The 25,655-nt window shown below is 45.8% G+C and overlaps 1 protein-coding gene across 23 annotated transcripts in view; it reads right to left on the bottom strand.

The window, feature by feature from the left end:
* The window catches only part of TNRC6C (trinucleotide repeat containing adaptor 6C), a 94,911-nt gene extending 77,791 nt beyond the window's left edge, over positions 1-17,120 (bottom strand). For all 23 annotated transcript variants that reach the window (XM_086857249.1, XM_086857259.1, XM_086857252.1 and 20 more), the window contains exon 1: positions 15,631-17,120. The gene's annotated coding sequence lies outside the window, so the exon portion shown is untranslated. The remainder of the gene's footprint in view (positions 1-15,630) is intronic.
* Between the last annotated feature and the right edge of the window lie 8,535 nt (positions 17,121-25,655).

Below are 25,655 nucleotides of genomic sequence, written 5' to 3'. Positions count from 1 at the left end.
AAATTAGCAAATCTTGGCTGATTTATTTTTTAAGCTAAGTAAGAACTTGAGTTTTCTAGATGGATTGCTTCCACAGCTTAAGACACAGCTGGTATCGTGGATCAGCACTGAGAGGACATCCTGACAGGGTTTTGCAACATTCCTTTTTGGGAATAGTGCTCAACAACCCAATGGTAGAGTCCATTTGTAATATTGCCCATACAGTGTTTTAGAGTTCCTGCAGGAACTGAGGGTTAAACAGAGACCTGTCTTCTCTTTTCATTCTATGTCACACTGCTCCAAACCTCAACAATCTCATTAATTTTGTTGTATATGCAAGATACTGAAGGTTAATTTAATAACATAGGAAAACTGCCTTCTCAGCACAGCATTCCTAATGTTCACCTACAGATGCCTTTGTCTGGCTTAGCCACCACACTTTAATTCCAAGATACCTCTTGTACCTTAAATTCTACTTTATGCTGGAATAAACTGCCTTGACAGTTGTGCAAGTTGCTCTTACTGACAGAAATCCTACAACTTCCACACAGCTCTGGTTTTGACTTCCCTCACCATGCAAGAGGCCATCGTGCATTCCTACACAGACATTTTTCCTGACACTGGTGATGGGAGGGGGAAAAAAAAAGGAAAAAAACCAAAATCTTTAAACTAGAATTTTAAGGAAGTGGCAAATAATCATCCAGATGCAGGCTGTGGAGGCTTTATGGAAGGAATTAATAGATCCATGCAGTGTTACAGGTGAGAACAGATAACAGAGGGTTTGGACAGTGTAGACATGAGCTCTCAAAGACAAGTTCACCAAAATCATACGATTTCAAACAGAAAGGAAGAAAATTACTATTTAGGACATTCTTAAAGATCTGATTGTAAGAAAGTGGCTGAAATCTTGAAGGCAGAAAACAGCTTGAAGGGTGGTGATGAAATGGGATCAAAAATTAACATCAAAAAAAGTGCATCATACTCTGGAAAGGCAGGCTTTGATTCCTTCAGGACACCTGAAATACTGTCCCATATGAAGAGACAGGTGCTGTTCCTTGGGAATCACCAGGAATCTAAACAACAAAGCAGATACCCACATGCATGGCAGGAATCCTACACAAAGCAAGAGCACCAGCAATCCTTGTTTTCACAAGTACTGGAACAGATAAACTAAAATTCTGTATTTGCCTATTGCTAATTTTGTTTCCTGCTTCATCTTTACATGGCTCAGCTCTGTGACCTTTCCAGAATAAACATGGGTGAAGGGAAGGAGCTGGTGTGACTGTTAAAGTGCCAGCTTTGTTCCCTTGATATCCAGGCTCAGTCATTAATCAAGAAGAGTCAAGCTGGTCCCTAATTACAAGCTCTCCAATCACCTCAAAAAGGAAAACAGCACACAAAACTAGGTCAAATAAATAAGAAGGAAATATGAAAAAGAAAAAAAAAACCAGCACAAACACACAGAGACAAATTGAGAAAGGCCAGAAAAATATGAGCACTGTGTGTGTAAAAAGCAACAACAAATCAACCTTTAAGTGCTTCATTAACATGCAAGAGGAAATATTAGTTTTGATTCTGGGTGGGAAAGGGCGAGCAGTGACAGATGACCCTGGGAGGGCTGAAGTGACAGTACTTTTCTTTCTGCTTCAGCCCTTCCTAAAGAGGTCAGCGGGGAACAGATGGCCAACAACCGCTGGCGCTGGTGCGGAGCCCGCAGATGACGACACCTCTCCCAGGGATTTCTCCCAGGGATTTCTCCCAGGGATTTCATGGGGCTCTGGCCAAAATGGTGCCAAGGGCAGCAAAGCACCCACAGCCAGGCTGCTCCTGCCCCAGCATGTCCACCTCCACCACTGCAATGCTCCATTCTGGCTTCCTCCTCAAAGGGCTGCTGGGTTATAGCTCTGGGCAAGATGCTCAAGATGTGTTTAAAAGTCCCTTTTCCCAAAGTCTGAGATGATGTAGCTTCTCAGAAAAACTCACATGAAATGGCAGGGAAGGAAAGATGAAGCTAAACATTTTGCTACCACTCCAAAGAAGAAATGGGGCCAACAAAGGCAAGAACATCTTAAAAATTCCTGAGAGAAATGGGTTCTTTCCCCACTGGCTGGGCCTGCTGTCATTTACCAGAGGAACAACCACATCTAATCATGGCAGGTTACCTTAAAGCACGAGGACGTGGATGGATGGCACTCTGGAAGAGCAGCACATGGCAAACACTGCATATAACTTACAAGGGAAGAGAGAAAAACATCAGCAACAGCTAACAAGGATTTGTGGAGGACAAAGCAAGCCTGATTTTTTTCCTACTGCATAGTCCCAAGTATTTTTGAAAAATATGAAAGAAAAGCAACCAAACTATGTAACTGACTTTTCAATCCACATGAAGATTTTTGTTACTAAGGATATGATGGCTTTATAATTTAAAAGTTTTAAGAACTATTATTTAATAATTTTAAGGTACATAACAAAATTACAATAAAAACCCACAAAACCCTTCCCACAAGGCAGGGACCTGATGAATTTTTGCTGCAGTGTGCCTCATGTCTAGCAGCAAAATGTTTATTAACCACTTTGCTGCTGGAAAAATGTGTCCACTTACTCAGTTTCCAGAATATATCAAGTCATAGAGCTGCAAAACAATTAAGGAGGGACAGTATTCAGAACACCCTGATGAACTCAAAACGCAGAAAAAAGGCAGAGAATTAGTGAGAAAAAGTGCAGGGGACCATGCTTGGCAGGGAAAATCCTGTACAAATACAGCACAGGGAACAAGTGGCACAACACCAGTTTTGGGAAGGAAAAAAAGCAGCTGCTACAGCGGATTTCACTGCAAAGGCAAAGCAACAACGTCACAGATGGTCAGAAATTCATCAGCTGCTGCGCTGTGTCCAGTGTGGGACTATCTACAGCAAGAGAGACAGGTCAGCTGGAGAGAGCCCAAAAACAGCAAGGAAATCAAAAAAGCACAGGCCCTTGGGAAAAAACTCCAGACTTGGATTCACTTAATCTGAAGAGATGGCAACGCTATTATTCAAAAAGGTGTTAAAGACAGAGGTAGAGAAGCATGGAGTAAAATCTTTCTCCTTTCACTGTGGTAAGTAGCATGAATTTAAATTGCAACAAAGAAGATTTGGATTAGGAGTAAAGAAAAATCCTCCACACTGAAGCATTTAAAAAAAACCCAACATGAAAATGTATACCAAGTCTTTATAAATATACATTTGGAGAAGAAAAGAGGAAAAACACAAAAAGAAAAGAAGATTTATTTTTTTGAAGCAACACTGATACAAGGCCACATCGACTCCTAGACACAAAAACAATTAGACAGGGAACTGGAGGCCTCTACCCATTCACAAAGTGAAATCCTACAATCTCCTTTCCAGGGAATTAGTGGGGAAGAAGCCCCCAGCCACTGTGTGGACAAGATAAATCCATGGAACAGTTCCATGTACAGTTGTGAGCACACAGCTTGAAACTACACCCTGGCATTTGAAAGTCTGGGTGCAAAATTTGTTCCTGTGGGGAGTCATAAATGATGTTCAATCAGAGTTTTTGTTTTACCTCAATGTATGATTTCTTTTTATTTATTCTTTAATTTGTGATGCCATGCTTTGGGGTTTCTCACTGTCCAGTTATGTCCCTGTCCTGCAATTAACCGTCCTTAATAAATTATTTGCCTTGACAAGGAATTCCTTCCTCTGAAACATCAAGATATCACCCATTGCTAACAGATGTGGGCTGGGACTTTGATATCTCCAGTTTCTGGTGAAGTTATCTTGAAATGTGTAACAGAAAATTGATCTCCTGAAGAGGGGCAGCAGCTGCATTCCTGCAGTCCAGGAAATTCCACCAAATTTGGAGTCTCTGTAGGAGCAGAGTGTAGCTGCCATTCAAAAGTAACCAAGAACATCACAGCTGAGAAAATGGAGTGAAAAGAAACACATTCAATTAAAATTGGTGAAACTAGAGGCAGATTTTAGGTTGTCCAACAGATTAAATTTATTATTAAATTAATAATCCTGCTCCTACAACCTGTAAAATAGAAATTCCAGGATCAGAAAGAGCTTCTGTGTTCCATGCTCAGTCTCAAGGCTGCATTTCCAGCAATAGCACACAGAGTTTCTAAGATGCCACTTTGGAGTATTGGTTGAAGAGCAATAAAATCCTGGCAGGACCCCAAGGAGAGAAAAGGAGAATTCCAGCTGGTGTGTGCTGCAGGACTTGGGCTCCCACTGGAAGTTTCCACTTCATTCAGTGTTAACTTATTGTGACCCTCCTTTATGTACACGTAAGGTAAATAACCACTCAAGCAGATTAGATTAGAACAAAAATAAAGCAGAACAGGTAGTCATTATCATTCAATTCAAGATATTTTTCAAAAGCACACCGACCTGGCCTTGTTTTAGCTTCTACTGGTTATTATCAATGACTAGAAGTGGAAGGAAATTCCAGAGAAAAAGTTTTATAAACTAAGGACGCAGATGAACTATGACTGGTAAGCCAGAAGTTTGAAGGGCCCATATTTGAGCACTGCCAAGCCCCAGTAAATGTTTGCAGGGCTTGGAGTTTCTGTTTTTCATCTAGAGACTTCCTTTTGGTTTTGTTTCACACTCCAGCTCCTCCTGGTCTGTTGGCTGAGAGGGATGGGTGCTGATGAGTGCACTGGAGTACAATTGGGAATGTTTCAGATGAGTGTTACCCCTTCATTACTAAGTAGTGCACACCAGAGTGGATCTGCAGAATAAAACTATCCCTGCAGAGCATTTCCTATTTACACCATCCTTGTTTCAGGTGGAGCCTGGCTCCAGCCTGCTCCCATGCAGCAGGAAAGCATTAACTGCACCCTTGGAACTCATCATCCAGCAGCATTTACTTAAAAGGAATCTGATAACTGCACTCCAAGACACATGATGCCAATCAAAGCACAGCAAGTGAGGACAATCACTTATCAATCATGGAAGTTCCAATCCAAATGAAGAGATTCATGTAGATAACCCCACAGGGATGCCACCACACAGGTACATCCCCTCTCCTGTGAAGGTGCTGCTCTCCACAGTGCAGGCCTATTAGTGCATGTACAAGCTCCAACATGGGGCAGCTTAAGGAGTCAGTAGGTCAGTCTGAGCATGGGCTCAAACACTGTACACCAAACCTCACTCATTTATGTATTTCAAGCATGAACCATACCAGAATTTGCTCCCTCAATCTGCTGACAACACCCCAGCAGTACCCCACCATGGGCACCACTCAGGCTATGCAAGGACCAACAGAAAAAACCCACACCCAAAAAAAGAGTTTGCATTAAATTAGTCACTCAAAGCGGGCTACAAACAGCAAGAAACATGCTATGAAAAACAACTCTCCTCCCCCAGCAAACACAGACCGATGGAAAAATGAAGCTACACACTGTGAAGAGTGCAGATAACCAGATTTACTTTCCCAGCACTGCCTCCCACCCAGGCCTGATGATAGTTACCAGCAGTTGATCTGGCATCTGCTGCACAGCTCGTCCCCAATCTTCTTGGGACATAATGCAAACAGCTTTGGAATCCAGCAGCTCAGCAAGAGCGCAGCATATTTGTTTCTCCAGATACTGTTGGCTATTTTGGTGTCTGTAAATACTCCAGAAGATGAGAGCCCTGTGCCAGTCCCCCTCACTGACCAAGTGTCACCCTTTATCAGGAGCAGAACCCACAGACAAGCTCTGCTGGCTCTATTTAGCTGAACTCCAAGAACACTTTAGAGGAGCACTGCTTCCTGGGGCAGCTGCACGGGGATACTGCAATGTAGGAGGCCAGGAAACTGGAACAGGAGCAACAGCTCCACAGGATGTTCTGCCACGCAGGCTCAGAGCTGACCACTCCCAGGGACAGAGGCTGGTGAAGCCAGTCAGTCACCCTAGAGGGACAACAGGGTCAGGAGGGACAGTCTGGGAGCACTGTGCAAGCAAACCTGCAGAGCCCTCCAGGAAGCACAGCTAAGCCTTTATGCTCCTCTGTTAAAAAAACTAAAAAGTTTGTGTGACCACAATGATGCCTGTAGGGATTTCCAATACACCTAATCCTCCTTTCCCCCTTCCATCCCAGTTAGTACTCCATTATTTCTGAGCCCAAACACTTTGTCAGCAGCAGGTGAAAGCACAGTCAACTTATTTATTGCAAGAGCTGAGGATCAAATTGGTGCTCTCACACAGGTGGGGCTGGACAACACAACCTACAGCATCAAAAAGCAGGAAACAGAATTTACCCTGAAGACAGGTATGTTTCTGGTGCTGCTCTTGTGCTTATTCTTGGAATAAGGCAGTGCTGACACCTTCAGCAAAAGACCCCCAGCTTACAGCAGGCACACAGGTCCCTTGGTGTCCCTGCTCATGAATGGTTCCAGTGCAATTAAACAGGCCCAGGAAGGTGAGCAACACCTCTCCTTAGGCAGACTTCCTGCCACAGGCACAGTGGAAAAATGCACACACACTGCTCTCATTCCTAGCCACAGGCAGGGAAACTGTACCAGGCACGTCCAAGAATAACAGCAACACACACCAGCAGGCCAGTGAGGAGCAGCAGTGACCAGACACACACGTGTCACTAAACCTAAACACTCATCTGCGATGACCTAAGGTCCCCTCCAGCCCAGGCTTTCCTGTGATATTAAAATCACTTCCTAGATGTGTGGCAGAAGCTGCAGAAGCCAATCTCTAGGAAGACAAGGGGTGAGCCTCTGCTACCACAGCACTGAGATCTCTAGGTGTCACCTCGGGAGGCCCAAGAGGTGGGACATGGCTGCAGCCCCGACTCCAGCAAGCTCATGGAGAGACCTGGATGGGGAAATCAAAGGACAGCAGCCTCACAGGGAAGGGGTGCCTCGAGATCTACAATCAGAAAAAAGTTCCTCATGCTGTAGAGACCAGGGTGGGAAGGATGAGGTGGTCTCCCCACACTTGGGAAGCTGAAGTCTCTGTGCGCTGTGTCACCTCATCATACCTGCTCCTACATGGACAGGGGTAAGGTGAATACACAGCTCCTGACAAGGCAAAACAAGATCAAAACGGGAAAAGAGATGTCAGAAGAATTCCATGTCTTAGAAACCAAAAGGGAAGTAACATTTGAAGTAAATATGATGATGGAGATGTAATTTTTTGTTAGATGTTTATTCTTTTAGAAGACTTCAGAATACACAAACCCATAATCTCCTTCTTCTGCATTTTTAAATTTGCTGAGTGAGCTCATTGAACATTCAAGCTGCTGTCTTCAAGTTTTCCAAATACCATTCTATTTAAAGGCACTGTGAATAGGGAATTCAATTTATCAAATGAATGAAAGAAGAATTCTTAGCAGGAACCCTGGTGAGCTAATCAAGAGTCACAATAAAATGTCAGGGGTCCTGGAATTCTCGGCAGGAGGTTAACACCAAATTTGATCCCAGTCAAGGAAGACAAAACACACTATAGACTAATAAACTGTACTAAAAGTTGTGCACTGCAAATTTGTGAAAGTTTAAACACAAATGAAGAAAAACTACTCGGTTTGTGCACTTTATACACTCTTAGTATTTCACTACAAAAATCGAAACATGCTGTTCACCATAATTATGTCATTTAAATAAAATACTTTTTGAAGCTTTTAATACATTTTGGAGCTTTTTTGTTCCACTGCATCTTCAGCTGCAAGGCTGCTTTGAATATTAAGATGGCAACATATTTTGAGTAAGATAAGAAACAATTACTCTGTACCTATCTTTAGGCTGGAAACTGGATTCAGTTAAAGATTTATCCTATCATCCAAAATTAAGGAGACAGCATAATCCATGCTAGCACCTTTCCTTCCACAAACCTACCAGAGTTTAAAAGATTAGCTCTGCATTGCTAAAAGGGTAATCCTTAAAACTTGATGAACCTAATGGAAAGAAACTTCTCTGTTCCTCTTCACTTTCCATAGTAAAAGCATAAATTAGAATATCAGACCTAGCATCAGAATGGGCCATCATCCATTTTTTCAACTTAGCAAATGAATAGCAGCTCCATGGGGGAGGAGAGACAGGGTGGGGGAAGAGATGAGGAAAGGAAATAGCCATAAATGATCTTCCAGGACAGGAAAACTAGTTGCAGTAAATACCACTTTGGAAATCAATTTATGGTCAATTATGATCTTAGTAATAACTATTTTATGCCTTCATTTAGTGCATGAAATGCTCAGGGGAGCAAATATTCTCAGAAATATATCCAATATGTCTCCAAGTATGCTATCTGATGAGGAGAAGCAGACAGAATTCCATAAAGAGCAGCTCTTGCTTGTCTGGATGCTGACTGAGGGATTGGGGAGGGGGGAGGATGGAAGCACAATTGCAGTGCAGTTGGACTATCAGTGTTGCAATACCACCCAGATAAAATAGATTATATCTATCAGTCTGGGTTGTTGGCTTCAACAGCAGTGAGTTTTGTAATCACACTACAGTATTTCACCTAGAAATTTGTGAAGCATGTTTCATTCTCACAAATGTAAGAAAAAATTAAAGTTGAGGGTCTTTTTTTAAGCAAATTATTATGTAAACATCCATCCACTAAGCCAACCATTGCTTTATTCAATTGTTACATGTAAATGTGGAAGCAGAAATATAAAAACTGACATCTCTAACGCACTGTTGATGTAATGAGATTTACTTGGACCATTCTTTTCTCAAGTGAAGGAGTTGAGTTCTATGAGATTGATGAGAAGAATAGAAATAGCAAAAAATTACATATTCACCAAGCTTCACTAAGTCCCAGATAATAAATCTTTCACCTGAAACAGTGCTATTTATACAGACTCTGCTCCTTAAAAGCAGCAGTTCTATTACTGTGAGAGACCAAATTTAGCTCCACACCTGGATCAGACATATAATCATACTAGAAAATATTAAACAGCATTTAGTTTGCTACCACTAGGCTCTCCTCCTTCCTTATCAGAGAGTGCTGCATCTTCCATATTAATTTATTTTTTTGAAAGATTCAAGATAAACATATACTTCATTATAGTTTACATCAGCAAAGAGAAACCAAATAATTTCATAGGCAAGAAGATGTGAACAGCACACATAAGCCAACAGGTAATTTTTAACTAAAAGCAATTTCTTCTGCATCACAAAACAGGAATGAGGTACAGTACTGGGCACTTACAGCATTCCAGCCACATAGCATAAGGAGATAAGGATGATTAGATTTGCAGAGATGGAGCATCTTTTGTAAGAGAAAGAATTTCAAGCACAGCACCCATTTCAAAGCTGACAATGTGGTAAAAATTCAAACACAAATGCTGGAAGCAATTCTCCCTTGTTAAGTTTGAGCACTTGGTAAGTGCAATTAAAAACACTGAGGGAAGAGGAAAGTTGAGACCTGCAGATCTACAGAATGATGTTAGCAGAGGGATAATGAGGAATCCTGCTCCTGCCTTTGGTTATGCATTTGTGTAAAGAGACTTACTTGATTTACACACACCCCCCATTAGGTTATGCCAGCAGTGCTACAAAAGTTTTTAGCTTCATATTTCATGTGCAGCATCATCCTCAAGGCTACTGTGAACATACACTGAGTTCATGCAAATACATTACAAACACCACCAAGACCATCTTCTATGGTTTATTAATGACCTTGCAGGAGCACAGGAAAAGTCAGCACATTATGCATCTGTACAGCTGATTTTTTTTTCCTTGGCATTCTCCCTCAACTGCTCCTTTTTTCTAGAATGGTTTGTGTTAAAGCTCTGGGCTGATGCTCTTTTGTTTACCAGTAACCAGCTACTGTTTAAAAACAAGGATCTCCATTGTCAGCACCGATGAATGACATGAGCAGCAGCCATGAAAACACTTTGGAATTCTGAAGAATTAAAAGACCTGAGAGCCGAAGGCTTGAGCAGGACTGAAATCAGACTGACACAACACAGATATCTGGCTGAGCTTAAAATAGACTTGGCAGAAGCCAGCCTGGACTAACAATCGATCCGTGGATGTACTGACCACCCAGAATGTATCCAAGCCAAGGAAAGAGATCCCTAAGCTTCCAGCAAAACAAAAAGCTCTTCCACATCCCATCAGGAAGCCTTGGAAATGCAGGATGAGAAAGAAAACTGTAAACTTTGTGGGTACAGAACAGAGGAAGAAAGGAATAGGAAGGAAAACAGCACATCTAGGAAAAATCAGGTAATGCCATTTTAAGAGACTCCTCTTGGGTAACAAAGGCAGCACCACCATCCCTTCAGAAAATCAGCATGGGAAAACAGGCAGACCCCATGAACAAGAAGCTGAAGGGAGACAAGTAGAGGAAAGAATGGATCTCCCTCTGAAAACACCCATGGGCAGCCACTAAACATAGCCCAGGGTGGTTGTTTTCCTTGCAGTGGAAGGGGGGTGGCTTTATCTTTCCCTAAATGAGCCTATATGGTAGCTGCATGATAACTATTTTGAGATATATAAACATATTTTTCTCTGGGGCTTAATTACCACAAAGGATGCCAACCGGTTTGACAAGTCAATTTTTCTCTCAAATAAAAAAAAAAAAGAAACCTGAAAAGCCTCATTGTCCACAATGCAGAGCTCAAAAACCAGCCCAAACATCTGAGGGATAAATATTAGGTATTCTCAATACAAAGCAATAAGCAGTTGTTACCATTTCTTATAATCAAGCTCCTAAAACCTAGATGTTCTGGACTGAAACCTAGGGAAATGTACATCTAGTTTGCAATTTTTTAAATGGCTGTACATTCCAAACCCCAGAAAAAGCAGGCTGCAGATAGCTGTTTATTACAAATGACTTCCACCTCCTCCACAGCCCTCAAAGGCAAACTATAAAGCTGTGTGCAAAGCCAGACAATCTGGGCACCCAGCCATAAACCATCACTGCTGCAGCACAGATAACTGTTCTCGCTCTCAGCCATCCTTGGCTGCAAACCCACGGGGAAGAGCTCCAGAAACCAGACCTCAGGACCGTAAGGGCTTCTAATATTTTATGAACTTGAATTACAACTACGTTCAAGACCTCGGTGCTGAAAAATTACAGCACTGATTCACACCCAGGGTTGAGACCAAAACTCATTCTGATTTGCCTGGTACCCTGAACCTTGAGATGCAAGAACAGCCAGTTATTTTACAGCTGCCTTCAATGACAGAAGCCTTTTTATTGGGAGGAAGAGAGACATGCTACTCTTCAAAAAAAAAAAAAAACCAACAAAAGAATCAGATGCATATTTTAGAGTAGTGCTGCATTTTCCACCATCTTTGACATGACCTCAAGGAGCACAGTGACTGTTCTGTGCAAGAACAGGTTTGTTTATGATCAAATCCAGACATTTTTATCCTGGGCAGGAGATTTTAAAACATATGAGTGACCAGGTAGGAAGGTACACAAAGTTTCAGAAAACACAGTTGTAACTGTATTTGGGAATCCACAGTGAAGTTAACAATGATTAAGTAATGATAAAATAAGCCTAAGTACATCTACTTCTGGCATTTAAGATGTCCATCTTAGCCAAGCTTTCCATTGACAATTTTCCTAACTAGCACAGATTCCTAAAGGGAGATCAAATAATACTTTGATTCCTCTGCTTTCATACATTAAGAATAACCATCTTTCATTTTACCAACAGCATTTGCCAGTGAAGAGACGGCGCAGAGCACATAGATCATTTAGTAATGCAATTTACTGTCATTTCTAGATCATCTCCCCATTCAATAAAGTATATTTCTCTTCTAAACACTATTTGCCCTGGCTGATATCTTCATAATACAGCTGAAAACCTCAAGCCATTATCACTAGAAGGCATCAGCTGATCCTAAATTGGCTAGACTGCAGCGTCACAGGCATTTAAGAGGTTTCCTTATCATTCATCTTTAATACTGAGGGATCGACACACTCCTACCTGCAGCTTCTAGGCCAAGGGGAAACCTTCTAATGGTATTACCATTATCTTGTAATCTGAATTTTAAACAATTAAAACAATAGCACTTTTGTGTTGCAGGTCTCTACTGTAACCAAAGATGATACATTTTTCATCAGTTGTCATGTTCAAAGTCTTACATAAAGCAGAGAATTTTTTTAAAAGGCAGAAATATGCACTCTGCATTGAAGCTGCTGAACCTTCAAAGAGAAGCAGCATTGTAACAAGGCACTTAAATTTAAGCCATCAAAAGAGACCATTCGGTTTACTCATGAAAGGTTTGGTCATTTTATTTTAAATCTGCAGTTCTTTCAGTCAATACGATCTGGCAATTCTTTCCAAATGAAAGCCTCTTTTTACTGAAGCAGGGGATGGCTCCACCCCTGACCTCCTCCTTCAGCTTGTTTTGGAAAGGAGCCAGATGACAGCATTTGGAAAAGCGCATGTTTATCTCGGCGAGGCCAGCTGCTAAGTTAACATATTACCCGTTCCCACATCCCCCGCTCTTGGTTAAGTCTTCATAGCTAAAACTGAAAGTAAACGCTGCCATTGGGCTTTTAATAAATGTAACGCAAAAGAGAAAAGGAATCTCCACGGCACGGAGCATCTGAACGGGCTGCAGAAGTGTAGGTCATTTTCAGTGAACAGCAGGCAGTAATTCTGTCAATAAAATTCCTGGCCTTTCTGAATGAAGTGAATGAAAAACTGAAAAATAAGCGGTTTTATTTCTAGACTAATTTAAAGCTACACTTTCTATAAGACTGCCACTCAGCAACAGTTTGCTTCACTACACAAGGAGATTATAAACTCTTGCTTCACAAAACCTTTCACTTTATCTTGTTTTATTGTTAGTCCATACTTGGCAAGGTACGGAACATGGCAGCTTTGAGAACTTCAACAAAGAATCTTCAGATTAAAAGTAGTCTTATGCCCAATTATGTTTTCCTCATTTTAAGGAAATTTCATCTCTTTATTTTCCAAGTCTTAAAAACCTCTTGCAAGCAAAAAGAGTACAGAATTACCTTACTTCCCTCAAACATCAGTGAAAGATCTTAACTTATCAAAAGCAGAGTGTGTTATCTTATTAGAAAAGACAAATCCTGGAAAAGAAACCAGAAATTAAGGCGGAGGTGGGGTTTTCATTGACCCTGGGGAGATCCAGCAGGCTTTGTAATGGGCAAACCCATCCACTCACAGGTGATCAGAGACAGATCTTGGAGGAAGCAAAGATGTCATGGCTGAGGATGAACCTCCAAGTCCCTGAATGGCTTTTAGCCCACGGGCAGAGCCCCAGAGCAAACTCCACTCTGCTGTGGCCAGGGGGAAATGGCACAGCCCAAGGCTGCCCACAAGGACATTCCCAGGCACTGGGACTGATGCCCTGCACCACTGACAGCTCCCAAATAATCCATGTGCTGGAAAACTGATGTACAGCACACACAAACCACCCGTGTGTAACAACAGCTTTTAATCTGATGGATACCCAGACTTAAACCTGTCAATATGGGAACCTACACATAGAACAGGAACATTAATAGATCCTAAATATATCCTGCTGCAATCCAGAGAAGCTCTCAGTAAAAAGGTTTGTCTGTCTTGTTTCTTTCGTTGCAACAAACAAAACCTTTAGACAAAAGTACAAAATATTGCCTAAAATACAGCCCCTACTAACACCCATCCCTCTCGCCCTGGAGCAAGCCCTGGCTGCAGAGCTTTCCCTACGGCAGCACCTGTTCTCCGGGGGCTGGGCTGTAATGAACATTCCTCATCACTTCCAGTCAGAAATGATCCGTTCCCCTTTGAAGATAAGGACAAAGACACACAGGGCATTATTACACTATTGCTGGTGCCCTTAAGCACTCGTTTTCCCTAAAAAAAGTTCAAATTAATCTGATTTACTGGAGCTTTTTTCACAGACTGAGTCCCGGGCTCGGAAGCAGCCAGGTTAGGTTATCCACCAGCCAGGCTCACCCAAAAAGCACCAGAGTGCTACCCAGGGCAGAGCCAGCTTCCAGAGGCTGCAGCAGTTTCCTCACTCGGGTATCACTGATGCTTTCACGTTCTGGAAAGAATTCCAGGAGCCGGAGTAGGGACGGCAGCGCGTCCGAGGGCTGTTCCTCAGCACACCATTTTGAGCTCACAAATAACACACAGGAGCAGCCAGCCAGACATCCCAGGGATTCCTGAACCCGAGGAACCGCGGCTGTGGGAAACTGTGATGTGCTAAGCACAGGTTGCACCCACTGCGAATCACCTCCTATTTCCTTGGAAAACACCAGGGGAATCAGTGAGAACCTGTGTTTACCTTCTCGAAATTATTATTAAAAAAAAAAAAAAAATGTAATACACGAGAGGAAACTCCATTTAAAATCCCAGTCGTCGGGGAATCCAAAAGAAAAAAAAAAACCCACCCACCGCAGGGAAGGAGGGCAGGATTTGGAAGCCAAGCCTCGCTCTCCCAGTGCATCCAGCAGCAGTGCAGATGTTCTCCTGCTCCTCCGCTCTGGCATTGTCCTCAGGTCCACAGCACCACCGACACCCACCTGATTTAAATCTTTGCACCACCGGCCAGCCCAATAACAGCGGGATTTATTGGAATTTTAATTACCTTAACCGGCCTAATGTCCACAGCAAATTTCTGTACATAAATTAGCATAATTCGCCTGATACATACATATGCAAACGAGAGGGAAAAATATGCAACAGACACGGGTATGACGTCCCAAAGATTATTTCTAAATTTAAACTGCCTGTTAGAATAATTGAATAAATCTCTTCTCGCGGATACACTCGAGTTATAGCAGAAAATAAACTAGCCACAAAGACCTGCAGTATTATTTTTAATGGGCAAAAAGGGGGGAAAACCCAATTGAGTTCAATAAATCCCATAATTGAACCTTCAACTAATTACATATTAAGAAGATTAACCTTTGACACAAACTTGTGATACAAACAAAGAAGCCTCGAACACTTAATAAACTTCCAGTGTTTCAAGATTTCTCAGGTTAACAACTGAGCCCTCCCCATTTTCCTCCCCTTCTGCGGCGCAGTTAAAGGAATAAACTCTGTTTAATGTTCTCTCTCCCCCTGGACATTCCAGGTTTAGACAAGATCTCCCTGTGAATACCCAGGAGAAAATTACCGCGGATCCCCACAATCTCATTAGGCGAGGGAAAAGAGGGAAAAATAACCCAAATCTAGATATTTTAACTTTTAAGAGAAAGCAGCCATGAAGGACAAAGCTGGAGCTCATGTGCTCGCCCACAGGGCAGCACTGCTGGCCTTGCCCACAATTTTCCAGCCCTTGGATTATTTCCAAGCCGCTCTGCGATAATTTTCACACGTGGAAGTTCTAAAGCAAGAGCACACGGTCATGCCTTGCAGCAGAAGCTGCCTTCATGTCATGTCTGAGTAACACAACATGCTCACAAATGGCACTTTCTGCTCGCTCTTCGGGGCGAAAAACAGCGATTCCGGACAGAGAAAAAATACGGAATTAATTCTATCATTAAGGAAAAAAAAAAAAAAATCCGGAGGTTGTTCACGTTTTTTAAAAATCGTATAAAAATAAAATGGATTTTGAAATGTTTTGGGGTGTTTCTTGACTCGCTAACTAATAAGCAGTTTAAAAATAATAACAATCTCGTTTAAACTTGTGAAAAAGGAGGTATGCACCGGCTTTGCAGGTCTCTTCCCCTCTTAACTTCTACCGTGCCTGCATTAAGAGGATCTTACCCCTTCTTACCTTTTAGTCTTTTCTTTATGGGGCTCTTTGGCAGCTTTCGATTCAGTCTTGCTGTAAGGAAACGAGTGAGTATTTTGTCTACCGTGTAGGGGTCTTTCTGACGTGTTCCTTTCTTATTTTTAATTTTTTTTCTTTTTTTTTTTTTTAATTTTTTGTAAGTGTACCCGTAATTTCACGAATATGAATACGAAAAAAATCTCACACGGCCAAAAAAATTAAGTTTTTTTTGTTGTTGTCGTCGTCTGTTTACCCCCCTCAGGGAAAAAAAAAAAAAAGTCTGCCACACAGGAGATGAAAAAAAAAACCCAACAGATCAACAGGAAAACACTATCCAAGTAGAAAAGCAAAGAGCTTCAGTGTTATCCAGCCCAGAGGAGAAGTGCAGCAAAAGCAGGTCCAATTCCAAAACAAGCTTTTGATTTCCAGTGAAGCAAAAAAAAAAAAAAAAAAAGAAAAAAAACCAACAAAAAAAATAACCAAGACCAAGACACCAAGACGAAATACACGTTCAAGTCCCCAGCTAAATTTTTGCACGAGTGTGTCTTAAATACAAGTTTGCTTTTATGTGTTGCAGCAAAACCCACGAAAAGCCAGGATTTGGAGTTGATCGGGATGAGTTCTCGTGTGTGTGTCTTGATGGGTTCTCAGTCCACATGGAGGAGCATCTGAGGGTTTTTCAAAAAAGTGCAAATCAAAAAAAGAGAAACTGGGATCCAGAAAAGAGTTTTAAGATGGATCCCCCCTTCAAAATAAAAGGAGGAGGGGGGGAAAAAAAAAATAAACCACCACCGCGGAGGCACGGGGGGATGCGGAGTCTCACATGGGGCTGCGGGCAGGAGGAGGATCCCGCCGGGAGGTCCGGGGGGGCGGAGGATCCAGCGGTGTCTCGGCGAGGGGAGGAGGGTCCGCGGCTCCGCAGGGACCCCGCGGGCGATCCGGGGCGGGAGGAGGATCCAGCAGCCGCTCCCGCAGGAAGGAGCGAGCGCGGGGAGGGGATCCGGGGAGGAGGATCCAGCAAAGTCTTTCACGGAGGGAGGAGGGAGCGGGGAAACCCGACAGTCTGTGTGCCTGGCTCGCAGCGGGATCCGCGGGCAGGCGGGGGTGGGGGGAAGATCCCGCGGCTCGCTCCGTGTCCTCCGCAGGGATCCGGCAGGGACCCGGGTGGGCGGCGGGAGGAGCTGGGACCCGGGGGTCGGCGGGGAGCGGGGCAGCCGAGGCGGTGGCGTGTCCCCGGGGAGCCGCAGCAGCGCCTCGGGCAGGGTCGGTCGGTCCGCCGGGGTGCTGAGGGGGAGGGGGGGGACGCAGCGCCGCTCGCCGTCTCTCCCGCTCGTTCTCGCCTCGTCCGCTCGCAGGGCAGGCGGTGCCGAGCTCAGTGCTGCCGGGCCGGTCCCCCGCTCCTCCGCGCCGCCGCCGCTGCCGCCGGTGCCGCCCTGGGGAGCAGAGGAGCCGCTGCCGCCGCTGCCGCCGCCGCGGCCATTTTGTCGCTGACTGACAGAGCCCCGCCAGGCAGCGCGAGACCGCGGGGCGGATCCGCGCGCGCCCCCTCCCGCGCTGGCCGCGAACAGGAAGTGCCGCTCTGCCCCCTCCCCCCCCACGACCCGGCCCTCCGGCCACGTGACGCGGGCGGGGCGGGGGAGCCCCCGCCGATATGCAAATGAGCGCGGCTGCCGCAGCCAAACAGCGGCGAGGCCGCGCGCGCGCGCCGCGGGCCACGCCCCCCTACTCCCTCCCCCGCCCAGGCGCGCGCCTTCCCGCCACCGCCGCGCGCGCAGCCCGCGCCCCGCGGGGGGAGGGGGAGAGGGCCGTGCCCCCCCCCCCCAAACCCAAAACCAAAGGGGTGCAGCGGGGTCACCCCAACCCCGGGCAAATGGGTATCGGTGCTTTCACACGCACACACACACATACACACACACCCCGGCCCCGTGCCAACGGCTGGGGCGAACGGCAGTTCAACCCTCCCGAGGGTGGGGGGAGAGAGGGCGAGAGATGTGTCCCCCCAAAAAGCCTGTGGAGGGGCTGTGTTCCCCCCGGGAGGGGTGCAGAACTGTGCACACACACACCGGTGCGTATGGGCGTCGGAGCATTCACTCCTCAGCCCAACGCCCCCGCGGGGAGGTGGGGGGGGGCGGGAGAGCTGTGCCCCCCATCTCCCAAGCGGTACAGAGGGGCTTCACACACCCCCCCCCCCCCGTGCAAATGGGGGTCGGTGCCTTCACCCCTCCTCACACACCCCCGCGGGTTGAGGCTCTGCGGGGGTTGGGGGTTGGTTCAGGGGTGGGAAGGGGTGTTAAACACATTCCTGCTGCACCCCGAGTTGGCAAGGGCCCCCCCCAGCATCCCTTGCCTTAAACATCCATCCCTCTGGAAACACCCTGGCACGAGCAGTGTGCAGGCTGTGCGTGTCCGAGCACACACACACCCAGCCGGGACAGCCAGGCACACGGCCCAGCCCTCCAGGACACCTTCCCGCGCAGCCCTGCTGGGCTCTCGGCCACCGCAGGGGATCCCCGTCCCACCCAGGTGCCTCCAAAAATAATTCGGGTATTTCAAATGCACCCGTGGCTGAGGAAGCGCCGGGAGCCGCCGGGAATTGTGCAGTCGGGAGGGGAGATGGAAATGTCACATTTCACAGTGGCAGCGGTTGACTTGTCCCCCACAATAACCACATTAACTGTTTCTGTCAGGAGAAAGTCAGGATCTGGTCTCAAAATACCACGGCAAGAGCGGAATGCAAAAAAATGAGTCATATTCTGCTAAAAATTGTTGTGTCTGGGTCTTTCAACAGATCTTCTCCGGTTCCCTCTCCTCTCCCCATTCTGCAGTGAACGTTTTGGGAGCTGCAAGGAAAGGCAGAACCTGAATCTTTCTTTGCTCAGGCTGTTCCACGTTAATGTGGATGGAGCACGGTGCGCAGAGCAGGGCTGTTAGTGCTGCTCTGGGATGGAACCCGCAGAGGGGATTTGGGGTGCAAGAAGCACAGCCCCGCTCTGATTCCCCTCGGAATGTGATGCCAGCCCCAAAGCCACCCTGTGCCAGCCCCTGGGCAAACGACACCAGGAGCCCGGAGCCCCTTGACCACTGGAGGGAGCCCATATTGTGCCAGAATGCGACGGAAACACTACGGGGAAGACAAAAAATAAATGCTAAAATATGAAATACCGGATCATTGTAGTCAGAACAAAGTGTCTTCTCCAGGTCACACCGTGATCTATAGCAATGCAAAATGTTATAAAAATCAGATTTAAATGTCCCATTGTACTTCATCAGCACAAAGGAGAGAAGGAATTATTAAGAACAAGGCTCTTTCTTTTTTCCCGTATTTTGAATGTCAGTCTGGCACCTTTCACCAGGAGTGAATTCATAGGCCAGGATGGTGGCAGACCTGGCTTGGAGGGAAAATGCCCTTGTGTCATCCCAAGGGCCAGCTCAGCTTCCCCTCACTCTCCTTTACTTAAATGTAGGTCAGCACCTATAGACTCCTTCCCAACCCGCCCTGGAGCTGCAGCAGCTCACCACTGCTGCTTTCCAAGGAGATTTTACTCTCCTAATAAGCCACTCCAGAGAGACAGAACAGAAGAAACCACATGCCATCCTCGTCCTGCACCCACAGGAGGCTGCCCTGCCCCAAAAGCTCTGCTTGGCAATTGTGCCGAGGAACGTTCCTGGTTCCCAAAATTACGTGTTGTGAATGTTGAAATATTTGTAATTCAAAACACACTTTTAACACACAAATATTTCTGGCTTTACAGAGTGATGCCAAGTCGCTGGATACCCTGAAATGTCATAATGGACTGAAACTGAAAGTGATTTGCGTATTAATCTGTTTTCTTGGCCCTGGAGAAATCAAAGCATGATATAACCACAGCCCCACAGACACAGAGTTGTGTTTGACATCCCTATTCTGTGGATAAAAACACATTCTAGTAAACTTTTCCTGCCTTACCTGAGCTCTTTTACCATTGAATACATGGCTTTATCCAACATAATTTTGATTTTTTCCCCCCTTACTTTGGTCTCTCACTGGGGTTTTGCCCTCCCACTCCCCTGGTTGTTCTTCTTGGGGGCTCACACAGATCTGGGTGGGTTTCCCCCCCAGCACCATCAGCTGGTGGCTGCTGTCACCACGCAGGGTATATCTGTCCCCTAAGTGCCCCTGGCCTGAGCTGGCAGGAGCCTGGCAGGGCACAGGCTTCTCCTTGAGCTGTGTTTTTCCAGCGCTGCTGCCTTTGAAGCCTCTCCTTCCCCCCAGCGCTCAGGTAGTGGCTTTTTGTCACAGGTGAGTAAGAACAGATGTGAGCTGCTGTGAAGGGCAGGAAAAGGGACAGATGATGCCAGCGGTTCGGAGCAGAGCAGGAATTCTCCTGCTGCCTTGTGAACCTGCACTTGCCCAGTCTGCCTCAGTGTCTCAGGGAAAGGGCTGTGACCAAAGTGTCCCCAGGCTGCTGGGAGTGTTGGGTGGGTGGCTGTGAGCACGAAGAGCCAGGCACTCACACAGATACAGTGTTTTCTCTGCTGAGAGTGACAAAGCCAGGCTAAGCAAAGGTCTTCACACATTCAGGGCTGTGTTGGCGTGGCTCAACCACACTCAGGCAAAATATTCCTCCAGAGTAGACTTTACAGCTCTTGCTTGGTTCTGTGTCATCCAACTGAGTGCAGAATCGTCACCAAGCGCTTCTTGCACTTCTTACCTGGCAATAATGAGAAAACAAAATGTCTCTGATGCTGGACAGGATTTCCCAGAGCCCACACAAAGTGAAGCTACAGCTCCAAGGCTCTCCCTTGTCTGAGGTGATGCAGGATCACTCTGGGAAGCCAGGATCCAGGATACCACAGGCTCTTCCTAAGTTTTCCAAGGAAAATATGAATGTGCAAGCCATTTGTACAGAGTCCCTCTGAAGGATGCAAGGACATCCCTCCTGGCCACCCTACCACAAGTTGTGTCTTTATGGTGAACACTTAAATAGAATCATAGAATTGTTAAACTGGAAAAGACCTCAAAGATCTTTGATTCAACCATTAATGAACTGTACTGAACTTGTATAACATTTTTTATTGGAAAAACTCACTTTCATAACTGTTTCTTTCCCCACATTTTCCTCCCACTTGCTGGGACCATGCCCTGCTGTGACACCTCCACATCAGGGCTATGAAATGTCCTCTCCATGGCACTGGCCTGGAGCAGAAAGGGCTCCTGAAAACCTGGTTCCCCATGTTCCTCCTGATGCCTGCCACAGATATTTCTCGTCAGCAAACCCTCTGTGGTCAGGAGTGTGACAGTTCACCTCTTACCCTGCACTGGATGAGCTGGTTCCCCTTTTCTTTTGTGCAACAACCAAATACTTGAAACATTTTCTCAGAAAACCCAACATCTGGATTCAATTCCCTCCCCAGCCCCAGAGTCTCTAACCTGTATTTCCCACGAGAGAGATGTAGCACGATGCTAAACAGCAATCTGGCAGGGGGGAAAACATGGTATTTTTTATTCTTGCTCTCCAAGCAGAGCTATTGTACAAACAGGAACACAAGTGTCCTGAGGCCAAAAAGCGAGCAAGAAGCACATGACTCCCTACACTGCCACAGCAGCAGTGATAACACGTTCTGCTTATTATCAATAGCTGTTTTACAATAAATACATAATCTGCCCTGAACAGAGGGCTCAGAGCCCAGGATTTGCTTGCCCCATAGCTCACCCCATAGCTCACCCCATAGCTTATTTTGGGGGAGAGGAAGCAATGGTTTAGAGGTTGGAATCTGTGAATGTGGCACCTCCAGTTAAGTCTATAGGCTGGAGGAATGTGCCGAGATGCAAATTTCCCGTTGTGCTTTTGAGAATAAAAGTATTGCCATTAATCAACCTCTCTTCCTCTGGTTTTTAGGTCATCACTTATTGGTACAAGGGGGCTGGAGTAAGCAGAGGGAAGACACAGACTGTTCCAGTGGCACAGACAGTGCTCATCACCCAGGCACGGCTGCAAATGTTACAGAAAACCCTGGTTTTGTACAGAAAACCCTTGCTGAGCATGCAAACCCCCAGTGAAATACTGGAGTTGTCACCTCTGGCACTGGCAGGGGCACCAAGCCAAGTGTTTGTAATAAAAATCTTGCAGCAGAAAGGGAAAAACTCCTGATTACCCAACATTTCAATGAACTGGGAGGAAGCTGCCAGTGCTTCTTTGCTGAAAACAAGCCTTTCCAAAAAGCCTTGTCCAAGTCTCCTTCAGCTTGTAGAATTTTTATCTTCACCCCACACAGAGCCTCCTGCACATATGGGAAGCACTGGAGCTGTTTTCATCATGTGTTCAAAAGTCAAGGTGGTTTTGGTGTCCCTACCTGTTTGTAAGGGTCTCACCCCGATGGAAAAAAACCAGCTGGGGGCAGGCCACAAAAAGGTTAATTTGCTGTATATTCCAGCCTGACCTTTTTTGGCAGCTCAATCAGCTGCACCCAAGAAACCTAAGGGATGAAAATTCTCCTGAAACCAGGGCTAGGGAGAATACCTTCTAGCACCCCACCAGCTATCAAAGCAATGGTGAAAGAACTTGCAAATACTTAAAAAATAAACCCCAGTCTTCAGGCCAGGCACTGCTCCCACACTGATCTGTGCAGTGCCTGTGGCAGCCCAGCACCACTTCCTTAGGACAAACCAGCCTTTGCTGGTGTTTTGCAGCAGGACTTTTTAATATATACCAGTGATCCAGTGCTGGCAGTGGAACAACAGAACAGATTTCAGCCTCCAACATTTCCTTTAGAGGATTTCTTTATATCACATGTGCTGAGTGTGGGCATCACCCTCACTCCATCACCTCCTAATCCTGGGAGCTCTTCAGGGTAAAGGATAGCAGAATGGCAAATGCTTACAGCTGCATCTCCTTTCTGAGCAGCTGCTGGGCCAGCAGCTTCAGTGTTCAAGGTAAAAATGAGTTATGAGAGCCCATATGGATGAGACAAAATTGAGATTCTTGAGCAGTTTTTATGAGACCAAGTGATGGACCCAGTGGTAAAAGACTTTTTCCCAATGTCCTGGTTAATACACATGGGAATAATTTGGCCTCTGTAAAACCTTCAGAGAGCCATAACATCCACTTTTTTCTTTCTTTGATTAAGCTGGGCATCCTGGCTGCTGCCTTCCCTCTCTGTCAGTGGCAGAGGACATTTTGAAGGGGATTGATGCCAATATAATGCACATTAATTGCCTGCCTTGGGAACTTTGGGTGAAAACACTGTGATGTGATGACTGTTGCTCTGTACAGACTCACCAGGTATCAACACTTGGTGTTGGATTGTACCTAGGGCAGCGTCTGTATTCCTGACAGAGCTGATATGACTTATCCCTGGGGTGAGGAGGTGGGAGAGAAGGAATTGCTTGTGACAGATACTAGTCATGTTGCTTAATGAAGTTTTGCAAGGTGTTCAGAAACAGCAGGATGGGGTCAAATCAGGGAAGGTCACGCTGCTGGAAGCTGCAATCCTGAGTCAAGACCTGGCTTCTCCCCAGAGCCTGTCACTCTGCTCCCTACCTGGCTGGCGGAGCTGCTCAGATTGCAAAGAATTTATTGACACCCACCCACCATCCCTAAAGTTTTATGGCAATATAGATCCATTAGAAATCCATTTTACAGAGGTATTAAAATAATGGAGGTGAGAATTAAGAGAGCAGCACACTCCTTGGAAAACCTACTGATGATAATATACTGCTTTAAAGAAAGTTATTGTGCAGTCCCCTTAAAGAAAGTTATCAATTAGTCACTGTATCAGACATGGGAGAATTGTTCCCTGAAGAGGATTTTAGGAGGAAAGCCGGTGACTAAGTGGTGAATTTATCACTGGGGGTTGCTTGGCTCCATGGATTCAGATGACAGGGCGCAGAGGGCTTGGAGAGCAGACTGAGATGCTGGTATGGGGTGAGGTGAGACACGGCTCCCAGGCAGGGTGATGGCAGGTCAGGGAGGAGATGTGACACCAGTGGGGTGGGTCAGAGCTCCCACACTAGCTCAGGGCACTGGGCAGACGCTCCCACAGCTGCCTGTGCCTGCTGCAGTGCTGCCTTGGGGATGGTGCCCCATTCTCTCCTTCCCCACTGCCTTCCAGCCCTCCACAATGTGCTGTGCAGAATCAAAACCTGATGGATTTTCTGGTGCAGATGCTCCAATGAAACCAGGGGCATCAGGGCTGGTGTCAAACTGGCCGTGGTAGGGGCTGGGTAGGGGAGATTTCCCTGTCCCTGCAGCTGAGCTGTGATATGCCCTGGGGTGAGCCAGACAGCAAAAGCTGAAGTCAAAGTACAAAACCTACTTGGTTCCTGGCAGCTCAGATAACTGAACATGGACAGAGGAAGGAGCCACTGGGACATGGCTTTTCTCTGTGGCCAAACATCACCTGGTAACATCTAGACAAGGTGAGCACACATTAGCCTGCTTCATCCCAGCAGTCTGAGGGAGACAGCACAAAAGAGAGAGGGTTGTTGAATGGAAAGGTTGTGAATGTTGTTTAAAACTGGGAGAAATCACAGTATTTCCATGGAGTTGGAGTAAACTTGCAAAATACTTTGTTTGATCCAAACAGTCCCTGGAGGTATTTAGAAGATGTGTAGCAGTGGTGCCGAGGGCCACGGTCTAGTGGTGGTTTTGGCAGTGCTGGGTTAGTGCTTGGACCTGATTCCAACCTAAACAATTCCATGACTCCATAAATCTACATTTCTCAAGGCAAAGGCATTTTGTGAGCCCGAAGCTGCTCTCCTCTATTGCTGCATGGCTGAAAGGGCTCCCAGGGTGACCACAGCAGTCACCTGCTGCCCATACCTCACTGGGCTCAGCTGAGAAACTCAGCAAAGCCCTGACAAATTGCCGAGCTCTCCTGAGATAAATAATCACAAACAAAAATATTTGTGTTTACTGTGGGGATTTGTCTGCGCATAATTATGCATTAGTCATTACGAGGACTACAGGAGAGTTTTACACATGTAAATATGTTCAGTTAATTAGACAGGACCGCTTTTGGTTTGTTCCTTCTCTGCAGTATGATCCTGAAGTCATCAAACACTCCTGGATCATGAGGCAGGCTGAAGGATGTGTGTGAGGGAAACAGCTCTCTCCCTGCTCGTAATGCAGCTCTGGGTATCGATACATATTCCTTTAAAATACTTCTGGTAGCTTTTCTGCTACAGCCTCAAGGTACAGCACATGATGCAGCACAGCCTTCACACTGCTCTCATGTTCACGTTTCAAGGGGAGATTCAGATGGATTTCTCAGGTAATACAATATAAGACATTATTTTCTTCTGAAACATTTTTAAGTGCAGCAGCTTTTAGTAATCTTCTAGCATCTTCTCCTATGTATGACAGAGTCTATTAATGCCATTTGCATGAGAAGTTCACAATAAATCATTCATGCACAGTTTAGTACAGGTTAAGTGTAACAGCCTAACTGTGATTTTCTATAAGGAAATCAGAGCAGCTCATCAACTGGTGTAAATCAGCAGTGCTCCATCAAAGGCACTGAGTCACACCAACTAATTGCTTGGCCCGGGGGAAAGATTTAGGCAAAAAAGCAGCAGGGAAGAGCACGATTCCTGCCTCATTGAAGGACCTTCTCCTGAGAGCTTCTCTCCTAAAAACCTTTCCACGGAACATCCATAGTGGATTTTCTGTTAATCCTGGGGGGCTGGCACAGCCTGGCTGGTCCAGCGTTGTCACTGTCCCATTGATAGCCCTGGGCTCTGCTGTGGCCACACTCCTGGAGGGTGAGGAGTGTTCAGGAGAGCCAGCCTGGAGCAGGGCCAGGAGCTCAGCAGGAAACCTCGGACTTGTCCAAGCCCTGAGAGTGGGAGGAAGATCGAATTCCCCGAGAACCTGCAGCTGTCATTTAGGCAAAAGCCTGGAACAACAGCAGGAGTAGTTCCAACCCTCCTGTGCTGGGGGGTTGAACGAGATGATCTTTAAAGTCCCTTCCAACCCAAACCACTCTGTGACTCCATGATTTAGGATGGTGTGGTGTCCATGTATCTATCTCCATTTCACTGCTTGGTT

Source organism: Cyanistes caeruleus, chromosome 19 (assembly GCF_971803275.1).
Source record: "Cyanistes caeruleus chromosome 19, bCyaCae1.hap1.1, whole genome shotgun sequence".
NCBI lineage: Eukaryota > Metazoa > Chordata > Aves > Passeriformes > Paridae > Cyanistes > Cyanistes caeruleus.
The sequence above is the reverse complement of the archived record's forward strand: the minus strand, read 5'-3'. Positions and strand labels throughout refer to the sequence as shown.